Below are 12,256 nucleotides of genomic sequence, written 5' to 3'. Positions count from 1 at the left end.
CATAAAAGAGAATAAACTTTTACTTTTTTTTACAGCACAAATGGAACTGAAGAACATTATACGAAGTGAAATAAGCCAGAGAAAGAAAAATGGCATATAATTTCATTTATATGTGGAATCTAATGAACAAACTGAATTAACAAGCAAAATAGAGAAAGACTCATGGATAAAGAGCAAGCTGACAGCTCAGAAGGTATGTCAGAGGGTGGAGGGATCAAGCAAAAAGGAAAAACTGCTCATGAACATAGCTAACAGTGTGTTGATTGAGGAGGAGAAGAGGTTATAAGGGGGTCAAATGGTAATGGAAAAAATACAATAAAGAAAAAAAATAATATCTAGAATCATAATTACATGCTGTTGACCAAGACACTCAGCTTATATTATGAAAGACAAAAAGGAGGTGTGATTAAGGTCACAAATGCTTCTAATCCATCCCTTGCTCATCTCAAAACATATTCGCAGAGAATAAAGAAAAGATGGAAATGCTTCAGTGCTATGGCTGACACTTTCAGAAAATGATTTAACCAAGGATCTAAAGAGAAGTTTGTTGGTTTTGGGTATTGTTTTCCACATAACGGCCCAGGTTCCACGTATTTGACACAGATTCTTCATAGTTTAGGATCTAAGGTTATGAGTATTTTTTTTTAATTCAAGATCATATTTATCTCTCTTTGTTACTTTTGTTTGTTTTCTATATTTCTAATAAGATTTAGAAGACAATAAATCAAATTAAAATGCTTTTTTCCTTTACATTTGTTTGCTATCCCATCTCATTATTTTTATTTTAGGTATATCTAACACCTTATTTTATTAGAAAGTATTATATATTAATGAACTCAATACTTTGAATTATATAGCCTATTAATATCCTGATCGTTTACTTTCTAATTGTTTTTCTACATTTGACTTTTAAAGTTCAATTTACATCATTAGAATGTATGCAGTTTAATATTATTTTGAATTTGAAACATTCATATATTAGATATCTGTCTCAAAGTAGTGAACAAAGTACCATATTTTAGAGTATATAATGCACACTTTTTGCTCAAATTTCTGAGGGAAAAATAAGGATGTGCATTATATATGGGTAATACCTGAAATACCTTGTACCTGTTCTTGTGTTTTGTAATTATTTGTTACATAAATTTTTTTGTACCATATATGTTCAAAAATAAATGCTAAAATTCTTTTATGGTACAAAACACAAATAACTAAATATAAATAAATAAATAATTGAATTAGAAGATTAAAATGAAAGGTTTTTTCCTGAAAGTTTGGGCCAAAAATATGGATGTATATACAGGAGTACACTGTACACAGCAAAATACAGTATATTTCAAGTGTAGTATTTTATTTTAAAATATTAACACTACTTAAATTACTTAATACAATATGAATACGAGAAACATTATGATTGAATTAAATAAAGAAAAATATAAGAAATTCATAGTTAAAATACATACATACATCTGTTCTCAAGTCTACAATCATGCCAAGGTCTATTTCTGATTTTATTTAAATTACTATGTTACAAACTCTTCCTTCTGTCATATGCATTCACCCTAACTTAGTTTCCCAATTAACTTCTATATTTACTCACATTTAAATAAGACCAAGGATTTGATTATTAAAAAAAGGATTTTTAAATATCATAAAATGTAAATTTATTTCTCATTTTGCATTTTTTATTATTCTCTTAGGACCCTTTTCATTTCTTAATTCACTCAGCTATTTATGTGTAAATGAGAATTTAGCATGTGCCAAAATATGCACTCATTTGCTGTAAAATTAGTGCTGAGCAAGATGAATACAGTCTGTCCTTGTATGAAAATTAAAATATAGTAAGAAAGTTATAACAAATTTGAAATTATAGTACAGCTTGATAAATGCTATAGTAGAGGAAGTATAGTTCCTAAGATGTTATATAGAAAGAACTTCTTACTCAAAGTTAGAATGTCAGTGAAAATGAAAAATAAAGAATACTTTATGAATAAATTGACATTTTGCATAAGAACCATGTTAATTTTCTCTGTATAGTTTTAACTTTAGTGAAGTTCCTGGCTTTCCAGGGCAAAGTTTATGCTTTAATTCTGAAGTATGATGAATTATGAATTCAAAAGGTGAATTTTCTATTTTCCCATTGGCTCTTCTATTTTTTCCATTATTTTTATATATTGAAATGAGGTTAATGTAAAAAGACAAAGTTGTATCATTACAGACATAGTAAAAAAATCACTCTTTTCCCAAATAGAATCTCTGTTTTAAGGGTCATGGCTTTACTCATTGGCATCCCCCAGCTTTTTCAAATATTGAAAGGAAAAAAAATTGTATATTTTCCTATAATACGTAAAACATCAGCTTTATAAACTCTCTCCAATATTCCTCTTTCTGGACCTTTTGCAAAGTTGCTTTTGGTATTTTAATTAATGGAAAAGAAGAAAATTGATTTAAATTATTACAAAATGATTGTACTGGGAATACTTTAAAAGTATAGGAGAATTTTTTGGTCAGAGTGAGATGTTGAAGATATTCAAAGAGCTAGGTCTACTGGGATATTGAAAAAAAAAATTAACATGAATGACTCCGGAGGTAGGAAGGTCAAGGACTACATATGAAGATAGATAAGTCACTAAAGTGTAAGCCTGGAAAATGGCAGTGCTTCTGTTCTTAAGAAGTTCTGTTAAATATATGTCAAAATCGTGACAGATTAGAGTGAATTGTCTGGAAGCCCTCAAATGACAGCAACAAGAAAGGAATAGTTAATATATGTGAAAGAATTAACCAGGTTCTCATTTTTAATGATCTGACTAGCTGGAGCAGCTAGGAATAGCTGCTAGGAATAATACCAATCTTACCTCAAATCTTTGGCTTTGAAATACATATACTTTTTGAAAATATTTTGCCAGATAAATTTCTCATGTGAGAGAGAGTTACACTTAAGACAAGGATGTTAAATAATCATGAAAGTTTTTGCAAATTGAGGTTTGGTCGGTATGAAGCTGTGATTTTAGTGGGCGCAGTGAGATTTGTGTAGTGGGATTGCACAAGTATATTGAAGTATGTCAGGAACAATAAATAATCAAATGACAGTGTTTTGGAGAATCCATGATGGGAATTTTGAAGAAGCCATTACATATTTTTGCTGACCTATAAAAAAAGAGATGGAGAAAATGTATGAATTTAGCCTAAAAATTTGCCTGAAGGACAATGGACTCTAAACTCAGAAGTTGGTGGCCATGTTCCTTCTGGTGGAAATGATGGAGAATCGCAAAAATCAACATATTCCTCCTGCTGGTATGCAAACTGTTCAACCCAGAATTCAGGTTGACACTCTGAGTGTGTTGATTGTTGATGTTAAATTCAAATGCTATCAGTAGCATCGGTATCAATAATATAGCACATACTATAGGCCATGGTAATGTTCTAAGTGTATAACAAATATTAAATTATTTACCCCTCTCAACAACTCTAAGAGGTTGTATCTGCCACCATTACCATATTATGAAGTGAAAAGCTTGAAAATGAGAGATGAAGTCACTTCCCTGGGCCCTAAAGGCCAGGGTCGAGCTGAGATTTCAAATCTGGCAGTCTGTATGTAGTTATTGTGAGATAAATTAGTATTTAATATATTTAAATATTAGTCATAATAAGTTTGTATAAAAGGTGAAGTTGCAGAGACAGAAAAGAGAGGACATGTGTAACTGGAACAAGGATGGGTAGTTGCAATGAATATTCCACTTGCCCTTATTCTTTAAAAGAATTTTAAAAATTTAAAAATATATTTTATTGATAATTTTATTACGGTTGTCTCGTTTTATTCTCCCCTTTTATTCCACTCTGTCCTACACCCCTCTCCCACCAGTCCCCTTAGTTCATGCCCATGAGTCACACATATAAGTTCTATGGCTTCTCCATTTCCTACACTGCTCTTAACCTCCCCCTGTCTATTTTGTACCTACTATTTATGCTTATTCTCTGTACCTTTTCTCCCATTCTTCCACCTCTCCCTCCCCACTGATAACCCTCTCCATTTGTCCATTTCTGGACTCTATTCCTGTTCTAGTTGTTTGCTTAGTTTGTTTTTGCTTTTGTTTTTGTTTGTAGGTTCGGTTGTTGATAGTTGTGTTTGTTGTCATTTTACTGTTCATAGTTTTTGATCTTCATCTTTTTCTTAGATAAGTCCCTTGAACATTTCATATAATAAGGTCTTCGCAATGATGTACTCCTTTAACTTGACCCTATCTGGGAAACATATTATCTCCCCTCCCATTCTAAATGATAGATTTGCTGGATAGAATAATCTTGGATGTAGGTCCTCGCCTTTCATGACTTTGGATACTTCTTTCCAGCCCCTTCTTGCCTGCAAGTTTTCTTTTGAGAAATTAGCTGGTAGTATTGTGGAAACTCCATTGTAGGTAACTGTCTCTTTTTCTCTTGCTGTTTTTAATATTCTCTTTATCTTTAATATGGGGTAGTGTACTTATGATGTGCCTTGGTATGTGCTTCCTTGGGTCCAACTTCTTTGAGACTGAGCTTCCTGGACTTCCTGGAAGTCTATTTCCTTTGCCAGATTGGTGAAGTTCTCTTTCATTATTTGTTCACCTACATTTCCAATTTCTTGCTCTTCCTTTTCATCCTTTTCACCTTACCCCTATGATTCGGATATTGGAAAGTTTAAAGTTGTCCCAGAGGTTACTAAGCCTCTCCTTATTTTTTTGAATTCTTGTTTCTACATTCTGTTCTGGTTGAATGTTTATTTCTTCCTTCTACTCCAAATCATTGATATGAGTCCTGGTTTCCTTCCTTTCACTGTTGGTTCTCTGTATATTTTTCTTTATTTCACTTTGCATAGCCTTCACTTTTTCCTCTATTTTGTAACCATACTGAACCATTTCTGTTAGCATCCTGATTACCAGTGTCTTGAACTCTGCATCTGATAGGTTGGTTTTCTCCTTATTGCTTACTTCTGTTTTTGGAGCTTTGATCTATTCTTTCATTTGGGCCATATTTTTATGTCTCTGCACACATGTTACATTGTAAGGGGCAGAGCCTTAAGTATTCACCTGGGAGGGGCAACCCAAGTAAGCTGCCTGTGGCGCCGTATATCGGGAAGAGGTCCAATAGGGAACAAGGCCACTTGCTTGGCTCCTTGCCAGCTTTCAGTCACTTCCTCCACTACCCAGAAGCAAATTGGGCCCTTCTAGTGCTGATTCCCAGGTGGGTGGGTTTGTGTACATTCTGATTCCCAGGTGGGTGGGTCTCTCCAATGAACTCTCCTGTGAGACTGGGAGTTTCTCTTGCTACCACAACCCCCATCGGCTTTTACAGCCAGAGATGTTGAGGCTTTATTTCTCCAAGCTGGAGCCCTGGATTGCAGGGTCTGCCACAATCCTCAGTTTTTCCTCCCAGTTTCTCTGAATACAAATGTGGGACTACCAAGTCCTCCAGCAGCCATCTTGCCATGCATCCTCTCCTTCCCGGCTGCCCATCTCCACCCTTTCTACCAGTCTAGATGAATATTTCTTCTTTAACTCCTTGGTTGCTGGACTTCCATACAGTTCGATTTTCTGGCAGTTCTGGTTATTTTTTTGTTTTTAAATTTGTTGTTGTCCTTCTTTTGGTTGTGCGAGGAAGGAAAGTGTATCTACCTATGCCTCCATCTTGGCCAGAAGTCCAAGAGAAGTTAAATTTTATTCTGGATTGTAATGTTCCTCACATCACAGTCTTATTTGTCTTAGGCATGATCATAGGACTTTATTCTCTCAAGGATTAGAGCGTGAAGTAAGAAGAAACTCGCTTAAAGGAGTTGACTGAGTTGGAAGGAAGAACACTTCTGTCTTTCCCATCTGTCTTCTGCTTCTGGTTTTCACTGTATACATAATAGCTAGAGCTCTACTAGCCACAATTGACCAGGAGGTGCCCATGAGAAATGGCACTGAAAAATAAGATCCTGGATCCTCATTAATACCCTGGAGCTACCAGACTGTCCTGGACTTCCTAACACTAGAAATATTTTATATGAAAACAAAATGTACTTCTTGTTTTAACCATTATTTTAAGATTTTTCTGATAAATGTGGTCAATCTTTACCTAAAGCCAAGAAAGCATGATGTCCAGAAACCAGTGAAAGATATGATTTTGTAAATGAGGAAAATGCAAGTTGGCAATAGCAGAATAATCACAGAGGATTAAATTACAGAATGTAGTTTGTAGTACTGTAATACCTATGTTTGGGTCTAGGTGGGAACTTCAAACATCGCAGGACCACACTGTAAAGTACATGATTCTCTAACCACTGTGCTGTACATCAGAAACTGATACAGAATAGTACTGAATATAAATTGTAATTAAACATATTTTAAAAATAAACTAATATTGAAATGTTAGGTACTTTATTAAAGTATTGTAACTTGATAGCTAGAATGTACTTATTGATTAAGCAGAGGAGGTCATTAATAATGAATGTAAAACAACATTTCAAGAGCAATGGAGTTGAAGTGAAGATAGTAGATTGAATAAAAAGAAAAAGCAATAAAATGAAGATAATTTGTGTATATGATGTATTTGAAGCTGCTCATGAAGGGCAGTATAGACATAGGGATGGCAAATAGAGGGAGCATAGGGTTTAAAAAGATCAGTGTTTTGGAGTTGTTGATTTTGTTTTGTATTAAGTGGAGGAAGAAGGTAGAACATGTTTGACCTACTTTCCACATTAAAATCTTATGCATTTTCTTTTTGGCCTTTCCTGCTATCTCCCTCTCTCTTCCTCTCCCTCAACAAAATGTTAATAAACCAGGTCTGGCAATACATCAAAAAGGCCATACACCAAAATGAAGTGGGATTTATTCTGGAATACAAGGTTGGTATAAAAACTGCAAATCAATATACATGATACACCACCTAAACAAAATGAAGAATTAAAACTAGATGATCATATCAATAGATGCAGAAAAAGCATTTGATAAAATGTAGCACCTGTTTATGATAAAAATACCCTGTAGGGTATTCTTTATTTCAGATATTATGTTCTTCATATCAGACTAATTATTTAACATTTTATTGTTTATGCTATTACAGTTGTCCCAGTTTTACCTCCTTCACCTCCCTTCTATCCAGCCAACTCCCATAGCCATAGTTAATTCCCACACCATTGTCCATGTCCATGGGTCCTTCTTATATGTACTTTGACTAATCCCTTCACCTTCTTTCAATCAGCCCTCCTCCCTCCTCCCCGCATACAGCTGTTAGTCTGTTCCTTGATTCCATGCTTCTGCTTCTATTTTTCTCATTGGTTTATTTTGTTCATTAAATTCCTCTTATATGTGAAATCATATTCATCTTTGACAAATTGGCTTATTTCTCTTAGTATAACAGTCTCCAGTTCTATCCATGCTGTCCGAAAAAGTAGGAATTCCTTCTTTTTTTCTGTTGTGTAATATTCCATTGTGTGAATATACCATGGCTTTTTTATCTACTCATCTGCTGATGAGCACTTAGGCGGTTTCCAACTCTTAGCTGTTGTAAACAGTGCTTCTGTGGACATAGGGTTGCATAAATTCTTCTGAATTGGTGTTTTGAGATTCTTATTTTCTCAGCAGTGGAAGTATTGAGTCAAAAGGCAGTGCCAGGTTTACTTTTTGTGTGGAATTCCATACTGTTCTCCACAGTGGTTGCACTAGTCTGCATTCCCACCAACAGTGCATTACAGTTCCCTTTTCTCCTCATCCTTGCCAGCACTTGTTTGTTGACATTAATGATAAGCACTTTGGTAGGTGTGAGGTGATATCTCACTGAGGTTTTAATTTGCATCTCTCTGATTCCTAGTGATGTTGAGCATCTTTTCATATGCCTATGGGCCATCAGTATGCCCTCCCTGGAGAAGTGTCTATTTGGGTCCTTTGCTCATTTTTTAATTGGATTGTTTTGTATTCCATTGTCCAATATATCACTGGCAAATGTGTTCTTCCATTCAGTTAATTCCCTTTTCATTTTGATGATGGTTTCTTTTGCTGTACAGAATCTTTTTAATTTGATGTAGTCCCATTCGCTTATGTTGTCTTTTGTTTCCTTGCTCAAGGAGATGTATTGGCAAAAATATTGCTATATATCTAAAATTTTACTGCTTATGTTTTTCTCTAGGATTTTATAGTATCACAACTTATTTTGTCTTTTATCTATTTCGAGTTTATTCTGGTGTGTGGTGTAAGTTGGTGGTCTAGTTTCATTTTGTTGCATGTATCAGTCCATTTCTGCTAACACCATTTACTGAAGAGACTGTTTTTACTGCATTGTATGCCCTTGCCCCGCTTTGTCAAATATTAATTGACCATAGAGATGAGAGTTTATTTCTGGCTTCTCTATTCTGTGCCATTGATCTATGTGTCTGTTCTTATGCCAGTACCAGACTGTTTTGATTAAAGTGAGCTTGCACTGTAATTCAATAACGGGTATTGTGATCCTTCCAACTTTATTCTTCTTTCTCAAGATTGTTAAGGTTATTTGGGGTCTTTTGGTTCCACGTTAATTTTTGGAGTGTTCATTCTAGATCTGTGAAATATGTCATTGATATTTTAATGGAAATTGTATTGAAATATAGATTTCTTTTGGATAGTATGTACATTTTAATGATGTTAATTTTTCCAATCCATGAACATGGCATGTGCTTCCATTTATTGGCATCTTCCTGTTTCTTTCTTCAGTGTTCTATAATTTTCAGAGTATAGGCCTTTTACTCTCTTAGTTAAATTTATTCCTAGGTACTTTATTTTTTTTTTATGTTGTTGCTATTGTAAGTAATATTCCTTAGTTTCCCTTTCTGCTAGTTTATATACCAATATGGTTTATAAAGTGCAATTGATTTCTGGATATTTATTTTGTATCTTACTACTTTATTGGATTCATTTATCAGTTCTAGTAGTTTTTTTGGTGGGATATTTAGAGTTCTTCATATACACTTATCATGTCATCAGCAAATAATGACAGTTTTACTTCTTGCTTTCCAATTTGGATGTCTTTTATTTCTTCTTGTCTAATTGCTGTGGCTAGCATGTCCAGTACTATGTTGAATAATAGTGGTAAATGCAGACACCCTTGTCTCATTCCTGATCTTATGGAAAACCCTTAGTTTTGATCCACTAAGTATGATGTTGGGAGTAGGTTTTTCATATGTGGCCTTTATTATTATGAAGTATACTCTCTTCTCATTTTGCTGAGGATTTCTATCATGAATGGGTGCTGGATTTTATCAAATTATTATTTTTTGCATCTATTGATATGATCATGTGATTTTTGTCTTTCATTTTATTTATGTGATGAATTACATTTATTGATTTGTAAATATTGTACCATTCTTGCATCACTGGGATGAATCCCACTTGATCATGGCATATGATCTTTTTAAGGTATTGCTGGATCTTGTTTGCTAATATTTTGTTGAGTATTTTAGTATATATGTTCATCAGAGATATTGGTCTGTAATATTCTTTCTTTGTTGTGCCTTTGCCAGGTTTAGGAATTAGGACAATACTGGCACACAAAAAGAGTTTGGGAGTTTTCCTTCTTCTTGAATTTTTTGGAATAGTTCGAGAAGGATAGGTGTTAGTTCTTTCTTAAATGTTTGGTAAAATTCACCTGTGAAGCCATCTGGATCAGGGATTTTGTGTGCCTAAAATTTTTTGATTACTGCTTCAATTTTGCTAGTTGTTATTGTCTATTCAGGTGGTCTGCTTCTTCCTGACTCAGTTTTGGAAGATTGCATATTTCTAAAAAGTTACCCATTTCACCCAGGTTGTCCAATTTCTTGGCATATAGTTGTTCACAGTAATTTTTTTACAATCCTTTGTATTTCTGTGGTATCACTTCTACTTCTCCTCTTTTATTTCTGATTTTATTTAATTGGGTTATCTTTCTTTACTTGCCAATGTCTGGTTAATGGTTTGCCAATTGTATCTCTTCAAAGAACCAGCTCCTAGATTCATCTATCCTTTGAATTTTTTTTTGTCTCTATGTCAATTAATTCTGCTCTGATCTTGATTATTTCCTTCTTTCTCACCTGGGTTTTGTTTGTTTTTGTCCCTCTAGTTCTTTTAGAGGTAGTGTTAGATCATTTGTTTGAGATTTTTCTATCTTCTACAGCTTGGCCTGTATAGCTATGAACTTCCCTCTCAGACTACTTGCACTGTGATCCGTAGGTTTTGGGTTGTTCTGTGTTCATTTTCATTTGTTTCCAAATATTTTTTGTTTCCTCCTTGATCTCATTGTTAACCCCTTCATTATTTAATAACACATTATGCAGCCTTTATGTATTTAAATGTTTTTGAGTTTTTTCCCTTGGGGTTGTTTCAAGCCATTGTGATCTGAGATGTTTGGTATGATTTCAATTTTCTTGAATTTGTTAAGGCTTATTTTATGTCTTACCATATAGCTTATCTTTGAGTATGATCCATGTGCATTTGAGAAGATTGTATATTTTGCTTCTTTGGGATGAAATGTTTTGTAAATACCATTAATTCCATATGATCTGGAGTGTCATTTAAGGTGACTATATCCTTCTGTTTTTTGTTTGGAAAATAAATTCATTATTAATACCCTACAGTAACTTTATTGATGTTGATCTTTTTTATTAACATCCTCCAAGATATTCTCAAATATATTGGTGTTCCTGTATTTGGTGCATGTTTACAAGGGTTATATCCTCTTGTTGGTCTACTCCCTTAAGTGTTATGTAGTGACTTTCTCTGTCTCGTTATGGGCTTCATTTTGAAGTCTATTTTGTCTGAAATAAGTATTGCTACCCCAGCTTTTGCTCATGTTCATTTGCATGGAATATTTTTTTTCCAACCCTTCATTTTCAGCCTGGGCTGATCGATTGTTCTGCGGTGGTTGTGTTGCAGGCATCATATATGCAGGTCATGTTTATTTATCCATTCCACTAACCTATGTCTTTTGATGGGAGGTTTTTCTCCATTTACATTTAAGGTTATTATTGATAGATACTTGCTTATTGCTATTTTTCCCTTTCTTTCTGTGTTCCTCTGTATTTCTTCTTCTTCTTAAAGCAGTCCCTTTAACAATTCTTGCAATGCTGGTTTGATGGAGATGTACTCCTTCAGCCTTTTTTTTTTTTTTTTTAAATCTGGGAAGCTCTTTGTTTCACCTTCCATTTTAAATGAGAGTTTTGCTGAATAGAGTAGTGTAGGCTGAGGTCCTTGCTTTTCATTACTGGAATATTTTGTGCCAGTTTCTTCTGGCTTATAGTGCTTCTGTTGATAAATCAGCTGAGAACCTTATCAGGGTTTTTTTTTTTTAATATATATATTACTAGCTGTTTCTCCCTATCTGCCTTTAAGATTCTCTACTTCCTCTTTTAAATTTGCCATTTTAATTGTGATGTGTCATGGAGTAGGCCTCTTTGGGTTCATCTATATTGGAACTCTCTGTTTTTCCTGTATTTCTATATTTTTCTTCACTAAGTTAAGAAAAATTTTCTGTCATTATTTTTTCAAACATATCTTCTAGCTCTTGCTCACTTTCTTCTCCTTCTGGTATCCTTAAGGTACAAATATTGTTACATTTCATGTCCCAAGGCTCCCTTAAACTATCATTGTTCTTTTTTAGTCTTTTTTGGTTTTTTGTTCTGACTGGGTATATTTTTCTACCTTGTCTTCCAACTCACTGATTTGATCCACTGCTTCATTTAGCCTACTTTTCCATTCTTTCTACAGTATTCTTCATGTCAGATATTGTATTCTTCATTTCCATCTGGTTCTTATTCACAGTTTCTATGTCCTTTTTCATTCTGATGTATTTCTCACTGGGTTCGTTGTAGTTCTCACTAAGCTCCTTGAGCATCTTTATAACTATTACTTTGAACTCTATGTCTAATAATTTGCTTGCCTCAAACTTATTTAGTTCATTTTATTGAATTCCTCCTTTTCTTTTATTTGGGTTCTTTTTCATTTTCTCCCCACTTTTTCCTTTTGATTGATTGACCTACTTTGACTTTCTGTCTGGTAGAGTGGCCTTATGTGGTAGGATCCCTGTCACTTACAGCAGAGAAAGAACCTACAGCCTTTCACCGTTTGTTTTATTACATGGTGGGCTGATCTCAGCACTGGCTCTCTGTGCTTGGGAGCCCAGTCCAGTTTTGGCTTCACTCCTCTCAAGCGAGAGCTCCCACAGCTTCCCCACCTTGGTCCACACTTGTATGTGTGGGGCCAGCTCCCTTAAGATGTCCCTACCCTTCCTACTGGTCTAG

The sequence above is a fragment of the Pteronotus mesoamericanus genome, unplaced genomic scaffold (assembly GCF_021234165.1).
Source record: "Pteronotus mesoamericanus isolate MK-2021 breed Mesoamerican mustached bat unplaced genomic scaffold, CSHL_Meso_final contig_82, whole genome shotgun sequence".
In the NCBI taxonomy this organism is placed as follows: Eukaryota; Metazoa; Chordata; class Mammalia; order Chiroptera; family Mormoopidae; genus Pteronotus; species Pteronotus mesoamericanus.
Note: the sequence above shows the minus strand (reverse complement) of the source record.